Source organism: Suricata suricatta, chromosome 4, assembly GCF_006229205.1.
Source record: "Suricata suricatta isolate VVHF042 chromosome 4, meerkat_22Aug2017_6uvM2_HiC, whole genome shotgun sequence".
Taxonomy (NCBI): Eukaryota; Metazoa; Chordata; class Mammalia; order Carnivora; family Herpestidae; genus Suricata; species Suricata suricatta.
This window is the reverse complement of record NC_043703.1, coordinates 127,203,696-127,216,074: the sequence shown is the minus strand read 5'-3', so window position 1 is coordinate 127,216,074 and position 12,379 is coordinate 127,203,696. Positions and strand designations below refer to the sequence as shown.

Here is a 12,379-nt window from a genome sequence, read left to right as displayed (position 1 = left end):
CACTGGCCATGTGGAGAGAGCCCCGAACAAAGGTAGGGCAGGGCCTTTTATGCCTTTGGGAGGGGGAGTTACAGGAAATGATGACAGGTGTACAGTGATCCAATCCCTGCCCCCCATCAATACTGGCAGTTGTGGGAGCCAGTCACAATAGTTGGAGTGTTGACCAATCAGAGTGGGCCCAGGACGTCCCACGTGGGGCGTGACTAGGCCCACCTCTAGAAAGGTCAAAGGTATCGGCCGCCTCCCCCGATTGGGCGCCGCAGGAGTTGTCCCTCCTTAAGGTGCGCCCTTTCTGGAGAAGCCGGCGCCTTCCCCTTTAAGTACAGGGGAAGGCTGGATCGGACCTGCGGCTGGCGGGGGGGACTGCCCCCCCGCCAGCGCCATTTCCATGGCTGCGCTGCGCTGCGAATCACTTCTGGAAGGCTGGGACTGCCCGGTGGTGAGAGCTGGATCGGACCTGCATCCTTACAGGTTTTTTTGGTGATTGCTCTAGGTATCACAGTATATATACATATCACAGTCTACTGGCATCAGCATTTTGTCAGTTCAAGTATAGAAACTTTAGCTCCCTTTATGTTTCTTCCCTCCCTATTTATAATTGTCTTGAATATTTACATACATTTAGGGACTTATTGGTGGCTCAGTCAATTAAGCATCTGACTCTCGGTTTCAGCTCAGGTTATGATCTCACAGTTTGTGATTTCTAGCGCACCATCAGGATCTGCACTGACAGCATAGAGCCTGCTTAGAATTCTCTGTCTCCCTCTCTCTCTGCCCCTCCCCTGCTCACTCTACCTCTGTCTCAAAACAAACAAACAAGCAAACAAACATTTTTTTAAAATACTAAAATAAAAGTACTATAGACAAAGTGGAAGTGGAGAGCTACTATATAAGTGGTACAGTTTCTGTATGAGATGAAAGGTTTTAGAAATGTTAAGTGTGATGGTTGCACAACATGAATGGACTTACTGCTCCTGAATTACCCACTTAGAAATGTTTTAAAATGTTAAAATTTATGTTATGTGTATTTTATCAACATGGAAAAATTAGGCAATTTTAAGAAACACTATAGAAGTGGGAATCAATTTTGCTATATATCAGTGTATCAAATCAACACATTGTACACCTTAAACTTACACAGTGTTATATGTCAATTATATCTCAATAAAGTTGGGGGGGAAACTGTAGATAAATCAAAATAGAATTTTAAAAAATGTTCAAGTAACAAGATACCAGGAATAAAGAAACTACAGAAATGGAAAACAGAGTACACACAGGAAACAAATAAAATGGCACCCTGAAGTTGTAACATATCAATAATTAAATGTTAATGACCTAAATATGCCAATTAAAGAATGAAATTGGAAGAATGATTTTAAAACATGGCATAACTATATAATGTCCACAATAAGGTCATTTCAAGTACAATAATAGAGGCAAGTTAAATGAAAAGAATTTAAAAAGATACATCATACAAATATTAATCAAAGGAAAACATGAATGGCTATATTAATACCACAGAAGACTTAAGAGCAAAGAAAATGATCAGAGATCGAGATGGCCATATCGTGATAAAAGGGTCAATTCACCAAGAAGAAATGGCAATTCAAAATATGCATGCACCAGACAACAGAGCTGCAAACAAAATGTGAAACAAAAACTGATAGAACTAAAATAGGTAAACTGACAATAATAGTTGGAGACTATTCAACTTCAACACCCCTCTCTCAAAAGCTGATTGAACAACTAGACAGATAATCAGCAAGCATATAACAACTCACAACCAGTAGGATCTGGTCAACATTTATAGAATACTTCACCCAATAATAGCTACATACATATTCTGATCAAGTCATCATGGAACATATACCAAGATAGATCATTTCCTGGGCCATAAAACAATTCTTACTCAAATGAAATTAAAAACAAAAAAAAAAATGAAATCATACCAAGTATGTTGTCCAACCACAATGGTATAAAACTAGAAATAAGTAACAAAAATAATAGGAAAATCTCCAGACACTTGGAAATAAACAACACACTTTTAAATAATGCATGGATCAAAGAAAAAGTCTCATCTCAAACAACTAGGAAAAGAAGTGCAAAACAAACTCAAAGCAAGCAGAGGAAGGAAAGAAATATAAAAGCAGACAGCAATCAAATTGAAAATAGGAAACCAACAGAGAAAATCTATAAAAGAAAATTAACTGCTAGCAAGATTGACAAAGAATGAGAGAGACATGACACTAATTACAAATACCAGGAATGAAATGGAATATCACTACAGACCCTGTACCCATTAAAAAGATAACAAGGAACTACTGCCACAACTGTATACATATAAATTTAACAACTTAGATGAAATGCAGTTGTTCCTCAACCACGGCACCTTACTCAATATGAAATAGATTATTTGACTAGTCCTAAGGCTATTAAGGAAATTGAATTCATACTTTTGAAACTCAAAAATGAAATCTCTAGACTCACATGGTTTCATTGGAGAATTCTGTCAAACTTTTAAAGAGTAGTTAACAATAATTTTATACAATCCCTTCCAGTTTGAAATATGAGAGGATGAATACTTCCCAATTCATTCTGTAAATCTAGTATCACCCTGACACCAAAACCAGAAACAGATAGTAGGCCAAAGGAAAATTATGGACCAATATCTCTCATGAGCTCAGTTGCAAGAATACTCACATAATAGTAAATTGAGTCCAGCAACACATAAAGACAGTTCTATATCATAATGTAGAGGGGTTTATTTCAGGAATACAGGCAGGTTGAATGTTCAAAAGTCAACTCATGTAATCGACCATATCAACAGGCTAAAGAAGAAAAAGTGTATGATCATATCAATTGATGCGGAAAAGGCATTGATAACATCCTGCATCCATTCAGGATGCCTTAGTAAGCTAAGAATAAGGGGGAATTCCTCGACTTATTAAAGAATGTCTATAAAAACCTATAGCTAACAACATAACTCCTGGTGAAAAGCAAAAAATTTAAAAAAAGGCTAAATGCTTTCCCTTAAGATGTCCTAGAATGTCCACCACCTAGTGAAGTGGCAGGAAGTTCTAGCCAGTTCATTAAAGTGAGAAAGAAATAAAAGGCATGGCCTACAGATTGGAAAGGAGGAACTAATACTGTCCATATTTTCCAATGACATTAGTGTCTATGTAGAAAATTCCAAGGAATCTACACACACATATACACAGTCCAGAACTTAATAGGTCAGTTTAGCAAGGTCAGAAGATGTAAGATTAACACATAAAACCCAATTGTATTTCAATATACTAACAACATTAGATGAGGAAACTGAAATTAAAAACACAATGACACTTATCATTGCTTCCAAAGAAAAATGCTTAGGTATAAATCTTATGAAACATATACAGGGTCTATATTCTGAAAATTATAAAATACTGGTGAAATAAAGGAAAAATACCTAAATAAATGGATAAATATACTATATTCATAAATTGGAAGACTCAGTAAAGATGTCAATTGTCCCCAAATTGATTACTATAGATTTAATGCAATACTGATTAAAATATCAGCAAAGTATTTTGTAACATAGGAAATTTTGCTGTAAAATTTATATGTAAAGGTGTAGAAACTATAATAGCTAAAACAACTTTGAAAAAGAATAAAATGGGAGGACTCATTCTATCCAATGTTAAATCTCAGTGTATGGTGACAGCAATCAAGGCTATATGGTATTGGCACAGGGATAGACACATAGATCAATGGAATAGAATAAAGAACCCAGAAATAGGCTGGTACAAATATGCCCAAGTGATTTTTAACAAAGGTGCAAAAGAAATCAATAGAGGAAGGTTAGCCTTTTCAGCAAGTAGGGTCATAAAGTATTTTGTGCATTCATAGGTCCCCAAAAAAGAATCTTTATATAAGTCTCACAGTTTTTACAAAAATTTTATCAGGGCACCTGGGTAGTTCAGTCAGTTGAGCATCTGAACCCTGATTTTGGTCAGGTCACGATCCTATGGTTTCTTCATGAGATCGCACTCTGTGTCAGGCTCTGCACTGGGATACTCTCTCTCTCCCTGTCTCTGTCTCTCTCTCTTAAAATAAATAAACTTAAAAAAAATTCCTAAAACAGATCACTGACTTAAATGTCAGACAAGTAACACAAAATTTAAGACTTAAAAAAATAGGCAACAAACATTGGAACTTAGGGCTAAGCAAAGAGTTTTTAGATTTGACACCAAAAGCACAATACATTAAGTGAAAATTGATTAAGTTGAACCTCATCAAAATTAAGAACTTTTGCTCTGTGGAAGATCCTGTAAAGAGAATGCAAAAGACAACTATAGACTGAGAGAATATATTTGCAGACCACATATCTGCCAGAGGACTTGTATCTAAACTCTATAAAGAACTCTCAAAACTCAACAGTAAAAAAACAATCTAATTAGAAAAAGGTAAAGGACATGAACATAATTATCACTGAAGAGGGTATACAGATGACAAATGAGCACATAAAAAGCTGTCCAACAATCATTCACAATTAGCAAAATAAGAATTTAAACAATATCACTGCATATCTGTCAGGATGGCTAAAATAAAATACAGTGATGTACCAAATGCAGGTAGGGATGCAGAGAAACTGGATCACTCATGCATTGCCGGTGGGAATGTAAAAAGATACAATCATTCTTCTGGAGCAGAGTATGGCAGTTCCATATAAAACTAAGCATGCACTTGCCTTGTAACCCAGAAATTGCATGTTTTGGGCATTTATCTCAGAGAAATGAGAACTTAGGTTCACACAAAGTCCTGTACACAAATGCCCACAGAAGTTTTATTTGTGTTAGCCCTAAACTGTAAACAAAACCAATGTCCTTCAGCAGGTGGCTGGTTCAAACAACAAAAAACTGTGGTACAGTCATACCATAGAATACTACTCAGCAGTAAAAAGGAATGAACTATTAATACATACAACATCCTGAATGAATCTCAAGGGAGTTATACTGTGGGGGCAGGGAAGCTGATCTCAAAAGTTTCCTTTTATATCACATTCTTGAATAACAAAATTATAGAGATGGAGAACAGATTTTGAAGCGTTGCCAGGAATTAGGGATAGTAGGAGGGACAGACTGGCTGTGGCTACAAAAGAGTAACATGAGGGATTTTTGTGATGGAACTCTCTGTCTCTTGTTTGTAGTGGCCACACAATTCTACATATGTAATAAAATTGCATGGAAGCTTCCCTGTGCCCACACACACAAGTGCATATAAAACTGGTGAAAACTGAATAATTCAGTGGATTGTACCAGTGTTAATTTTGGGTTACGATATTGTACTATGCAGGATCCTTCTGCATTATTTCTTACAACTGCATGTGAATCTACAATTATCTCAAAAAAGTCTGTAATTGGCCTTTTAAGGATAATTATGATGAAAGGGGAAAGGCAACCACTCCTTTCATGTCCATAATTTTCTTATGTTTATTATTTATTTTTGAGACAGAGAGAGACAGAGTGTGAGCAGGGGAGGTTTAGAGGGAGAGAGAGAGACAGAATCTGAAGCAGGCTCCAGGCTCTAAGCTGTTAGCGCAGCTCACGTACCATGAGATCATGACCTGAGCCGAAGCTGGACGCTCACCCGACTGAGTCACCCAGGTACCCCCTATAAACATAATTATATCTACAGCCACTTCTCTTTGTTTTAGGATTACCTGGCTTGCTTTTCCCAATAATTAATTCTGAGTTATGTTTACTCCCTTTTTTTCTCTCCTCTCCATTTTTCCCATCAAATAATCAATGTCATTTGGATCTGATGCAAGATCATTTAGAGTTACATTTCAGTACAGACTCATGGGTCTCAAACCTATGACTGATCTTCCTCATCATCCCAAGGATAGGGAGAGCATTATGGTTGTTAGCTACTCTCTAATAGCACATGGGAGGTGTGTAAAGAGCATGCCTTTGTTGCTACAAAAGACAAATGCCTCCATTACTAATCCTCTAAATCACCTGAGTGTTGAAACCAGTGGGGAGATTTTTCTGCTCAACTCATTCTGAGTTCCTGCCTTTGCCCTTGGATGAGAATCAGGCGTTATTCTTTCTAAAAAGAGTAAAAGCTTACTAGAATTCAGAGACTGTAGTGTTTATGAATAGAAATAAAGGTCAGAATATGAAGAAAGCCACATAATTGATTACAAATATTCGAAAGGAATAGTAACATATGTCCTTGGCAAGTACAGTGTTTTTTGTCCCCATACCTTAGCATATTGCTATTCAACCTGTCTGGAATGCCTTCTTTCCCTGTTTCAAATTTTGCTCAAGTGTCTCTGAATCCGTCTGACCCATTTATCCTATAGATATAATCATTCCTTATGCTGTACTACTTCTATAAAGAGTACATGCTTCTGCTATGGTAAATAAGGTGGAAAGAAGCAGTACAGTCTAGTTATTAAGAACTTGAACTCTTTAAACAAAAACAAAACCCTTGAACCAAACCAAATTTGAATCCCAACTCCACTAGCTGTGTGACAATCAGCAAGGTATTTAACCTCTTGTTGCCCCAATTTCCTCATCTATAAAACGGCAATAGTAGTAATATTTACCTAATAGAGTTATTGTAAGGATTAAATTAATGTATGTAAAATGCTTAGAAAAGTACCTGGCATATAATAAGCATTCTATAAGTGTTAACTGTTACCTTCCTTTTCATGTTTATTTTACTTAATTAGACCATAAGCTACTTGAGAGCAGTGTAAATTTTTTATTGCTATATTCAAATTATTCCAAAATTTAATGACTAAAACAACAGACATTATCTCATAGTTTTTGTGGACCAGGAATTCAGGAACAGCTAGTTGAGTCCTCTGGCTCAAGATTTCTTACAAGGCTGCAATCAAGATGTTAGCTATGCTGGTAGTGTAGTTATCTGAAGGCTCAGCTAGGGAAGGATCACATGGTTACTAGCATGATTAAATTCCTCATGGATTGTGGGACTGAGGCCTCAGTTCCTTAGAGGCCACCCTTGATTTCTGGCCACTGGGACTCTCCATAGGGCAGCTGACAACATGGCAGCTGGCTTCCATCAAATTAACAGGTTGGAGAGGATGAGCAAGACAGAAGTTATCCTATTTTTCTAACCTGATCTCAGAAGTGACATCCCTCACCTTTCCTGTATTGTTTTTAGAAATGAGTCACTAGGTCTAGCCCACGTTCAAGGTGAGGGGATTACCCAAGAGCAAGGATAAGAGGAGGCAGGAATCATTAGGCTGCCTCCAAATTATTCCTATTCCTCCCATGTGCAAAATATACTCCTTGCCTCCCAAAGTTCCCAAAAGTCTCATCCCGATAGAGGCAGGAACTATATCTTATTCAGATTTGTAACTACAGAGCCACCTTTTTCTTTTCTTTTCTTTTTTACTGATTTGAGCAAAAGAAAAAGGGTATTCTTTTTTTGGAATGAAAGAAAAGTGGAGAACCTTATATCACTAAAACTTAAGCTAAATGAATAAAATTCTATAAATAGGGTGCATGGGTGGCCCAGTCAGTTAAGCGTCCAACTCTTGGTTTTGGCTTAGGTCACAGATCTCAAGAACTGTGAGATGGAGTCCCACATCAGGCTCTGTGCTTATAGTATGGAGCCTGCTAAGGATTTTCTCTCCCTCTCCTTTTGCCCCTCCCCCCTCAAAATAAATAAATAAACATTTTAAAAATAATAAATAAAATTCTATTAAAAAGGTAATAAAGAACAAGATATTTTTTAGTTGTTATTTTGAATGCCCTGAAATTTTTGAGAATTTAATAACTACAAAAATTTTAGGGATTCATCATTTTATTTCATTTCCATGTTTGGTTTAAATGTGAAGATACTTCAAGAGATCAGAAGATAAAACCTAATCTTGCATCTTATATTTCTATAAGCTCATCCACATATTGTTTATCTTCTCTGTTTACAGTTGAATTCATGATAGCAAGGAATGTGGATATTTTAAAATCCTTTTTCCAAATCAACTCATGATCATGGATGTCTAATAAGGTATACAACTGACTAAAACACATCATTGCATTGAAATAGAACTTTTTGTATCCAGCCAGAGTAAGCTTATTTCTCTAATCTCTAACTATAGGTGCATTCACCTGTGAAATGGAAGGAACACAGTAGGTATATGCTGTACCATGTGACTCTTTGTCTCTATCCCTTTTCTCATCATGCACATTTTTCTGAGGCATAAGCAAAACCACAGTCCCAACCGCTTTGCCCTGGAGCCTCTCCTTAGATCTTCAACAGCCTGTTGGAGCAGGACATTTAGAGAAGGGACAGGGGGAGGGGATTTTTCCTTTTCAAGATCTGAGTTCAGTGGCCATGAGGAAAACCAGAGGAATTGAACCTGGAGGCTACAAGGTGTTTATTTTGATGGCGAAATAATTAAAATCTATTCTTCTTGTTTTTCTTATTTTTCTAGTCCAGTGGGTTAGAAGGCATATTTTTCTCTTTAAAAACTCTGGGATTTTAGGAGTGCCTGGGTGGTTCAGTCGGGTAAGTGTCTGACTTCAGCTCAAGTCATGACTTCACAGTTCATGAGTTTGAGCCCTGCAGTCCAGTTCTGTGTTTACAACTCAGAGCCTGGAGCGTGCTTCGGATTCTGTGTCTCCCTCTCTCGTTGCCTCCTCCCCCATTCACAGTTGGTCTCTCTCTCTAAAAAATAAACATTAAAAAAATTAAATTATGTAAATAAAGGGAAGTTTTCAAGCTACTTTATCTATGAGGCCAAAGATCCTGGTACCCTTTTCTTACTCTTGCCCCCAAAAAGTAAATTTAAAAACCTTCTGTAGGTATCTTTAGGAAGCAGTGTTATTCTTCATGAGAAACTATGAAGAATATCATTCACAAAAAATCAAAGAGTGTACTATAAAAAAAACAAGTAGTTCTGTCCATGGACCACCAGTCTACTGAAATAGCACTATCTCTTGTATTGTCCATTTATTAAGCCCAATAACCTTTCTTGTGCTGCTCACTACTGACCCATTTATTCTCAAAACTACTTCCCAGCATGAACTTTCAGTTCTGATCTAAATCAGTCTGAATATTTCCCCTAACCTAATATCTTCTTTTTAGTTATCATATAACATTTTCATGAGTGAGTTCTATCCTAAAGCTATAGCCTCAGGATATTTGTTTTGCAGTTTTAGAGATTAATGGATTATGATGTGCCAGTTATTTCTACAGATGCTGTACAATGCTACCAAGTGGTGGTAAACAGCACTGCATACTCTTGAGATTAAAGGGTACAGGAGCAGAAGAATGTGATTTTCCTGAATTAAATGGTGGGTTTCTGCATATCAAACTTAGACTTTCAAATTACAGTACCTAAATAAACTAATACAATTTGTAATTACACAGTCACCTGAAGGTGATATACCTTTAGCCCATCTTACTAAAAAATGTGTGTGTGTGCACGTGCGTGGATATCTGTATGTTTGTATTCTATGATATCTATGAATTTCTTTCCTCATGGTTTCTTTTTTTTTAATTTTTAACATTTATTCATTTTTGAGAGAGAGAGAAATAAAGAGAGACACAATCCCAAGCAGACTCCAGGCTCTGACCTGTCAGCACAGAGCCCAACCCAATGTGGGGCTCAAACTCGCAAACCATGAGATCATGACCTGAGCCAAAGTCTGACGTTTAACCAACTGAGCCACCCAGGCACCCCCCTCCCCGTCATGGTTTCTTAATTATTCCTAAATCTCTTTTTCAAATTTCCCTAAATATGTACTTAAACTAAGTTATTTTGAGGGCAGTTTGTCAAGTTTTGCTCCTTATTCTGATAAGAGTTTTGTGCAACTACTCCTGAGGCACAGAAGTAAAAGATCTACATGCTTTTGAACTAAATTGCACTGAGTGACAGGTTTTTCCACCCTTCTCTGGGCAGCTACTCACATAATTTTCTATTCTCTCTCTTACTTTGCTCTCTGGCCATTTCTCCACATAAAATACACGAAACACTGTTTTATAGTCAGCAGCCAAAACTGCTTGCATATTTTCCACCAAACAAAAGATAGTACTAAGCCACTTAGGAAAATCCATTTTAATTTTACCCATGACCACCTCAGGCAGGGAGCTGGTTTGGCCATTTTTATTTACTGACCTAAGTTACCAATTTAACAACTCTTACCATTTTCCCTTGGCAAATTATAGTGTGTGTGTGTGTGTCTGTCTGTCTGTCTGTCTGTCTTATTTCAGTACTTTGCTTCATATTGAATTTAAAGTGACAGTATTCATTGAGGGGAAGAGAAAAATGGCTGATTTTATCATACTCCATGACTAAATTGTGGGTTTCTTTTTAATTTTCTTTTTTCCCGCACTTCTCCCAACTTTGCATAAGTGTTTAAATAGTATAGTAGTACTGAATTAACTTTCTGTTTATAATACAAAAATTGTAATATGTCAGAGTACTAACTATTACAAAAAGTTCTAGGTGCCTGACTATGTTAATCAGTGGAGCATGTGCCTCTTGATCTCAGGGTTGTAAGCTCAAGCCCCATGTTGGATGTAGAGATTACTTAAAGAATAAAATCTTTAAAAAAAGAGTTATAGATGTCTTCCCCTTCTATTAATTACCACTAATATGAACCATAATCTTATAAATTTAATTTGTTGGAAATAAAAATTTTAATTTTATAACTAATGCATAATCAGCAATTTGGAAAATTACATCTTATATATCTCATGAGAGTTTAAGACAGTGCAATTACTGCCCTTATACACATGCAAGAGTAAAGGGCTACTTCTCCGACACTCCATGTCCTTGCTGTGATCTGAGACCTAGTTTTCTCCTTATAATTAATGAAGTGTTTAAAAATAAATAATAATAATAATAATAATAATAAATTAATGGAGTGCCTAAAATCTATGACTCAACATACTATAGGAGAAGAAGTGATAAAGCATTGAACAACTCCCAAGACCGAAGACTCTTCCTTGGCTGGTCTTCCTCCCTCAATATCCAGCCCTCTGGACCCAGAGTGAGTTGAGAGGAAATGTCATGCTAGCTTTAGTTTTCTATTGCTACATAGCAAATTATCCCAAAAGTTAGCAGCTTAAAATAACAAACATTAATTGTGTCACATAGTTTCTGATGTTCAGAAATCCAAGAGTGGCTTACGTGGGTGGTTCTGGCTCAGCATCTCAAAAGCAGATGACTCTTCTAAATATATGAATACAATTGTGCAAACAGGTAAGTACATTTTATGTTACATGAATGTATCATGTGTTTCATTATCATACGAATTGATTTCTCATCTTTTTTAAATTGAGGTATAATTAGCATACAAGATTATATTAGTTTCAGGTATGTAACATTGATTCAGCAATTTTATACATTCATTACTCAATGTTCACCATAATGAGTATTGTTATCGTCTGTCAGTATACATTATTACAATATTCTATTCTTCCTATACTTTTAATGCACTTTGTGACTTATTTATTTTATAACTTAAAGTTTGTACCTCTTAATCCTATATATCTACATCACCCATCCTCCATCTGCATTTAAATATGTGTTTTTGTTTGTTCATTTGTTTGTTTGTTTTTTAGATTCCACATATAAGTGAAATCATAAGTAATTTGGCTTTCTCTGAATTATTTCAGCTAGTATAATACCCTCTAGATCTATCCATGTTGTCACAAATGGCAAAATCTCATTCTTTTTTATGGCTGAGTAATATCCCATTGTGTATATATTCCACATATTCTTTATCTGTTCATCTATCAGTGGACACTTGGGCTGCTTCCATAACTTGGCTATTGTAAATAATGCTGCAATAATCATGGGGTTGCATATATCCTTTTGAATTAGTAGGTTTAACATTTTTTAAAAGTTTTATTTATTTAGATAATCTCTACACCCAACGTGGGGCTTGAACTCATGACCCTGAGATCAAGAGTTTCATGCTCTTCCAACTGAGCCAGCTGGGCACCTCTCAAAATAGTGTTTTCACTTTGGGGGGTAGATACCCAGTAGTAGAATTACTAGATCATGTAGTATTTCTACTTTTAATTTTTTGAGGAGCCTTCCTACTATTTTCCACAATGGTCACACCAATTTACATTCCCACCAACAGTGCACAAGGGTTCCTTATTCTCCACATCCTCACCAGCACTTGTTATTTCTTGTCTTTTTGATACTAGCCATTCTGACAGATGTGAGGTGATATCTCATTGTGATTTTGACTTGCATTTCCTTAATGATTAGTGATGTTGAGCATCTTCTAATGTGTCATGTGTATATTGATCTGTATATCATCATCTGTATGTCTTCTTTGGAGAAATGTTTATTCAAGTCCTCTACACATTTAATAATCAGATTGTTTGGGGGGTTTTGGTGCTG

The 12,379-nt window shown here is 36.3% G+C and overlaps 1 long non-coding RNA gene across 1 annotated transcript in view; it reads left to right on the top strand.

Annotated features, from left to right (window-relative positions):
• The window catches only part of LOC115290054, a 20,278-nt gene extending 9,060 nt beyond the window's left edge, over window positions 1-11,218 (top strand). Inside the window, exons 4-7 of the long non-coding RNA XR_003907935.1 lie at window positions 7,943-8,022; window positions 8,114-8,144; window positions 10,919-11,012; window positions 11,120-11,218. This is a non-coding gene — a long non-coding RNA (uncharacterized LOC115290054). The remainder of the gene's footprint in view (window positions 1-7,942; window positions 8,023-8,113; window positions 8,145-10,918; window positions 11,013-11,119) is intronic.
• Window positions 11,219-12,379: the final 1,161 nt, after the last annotated feature.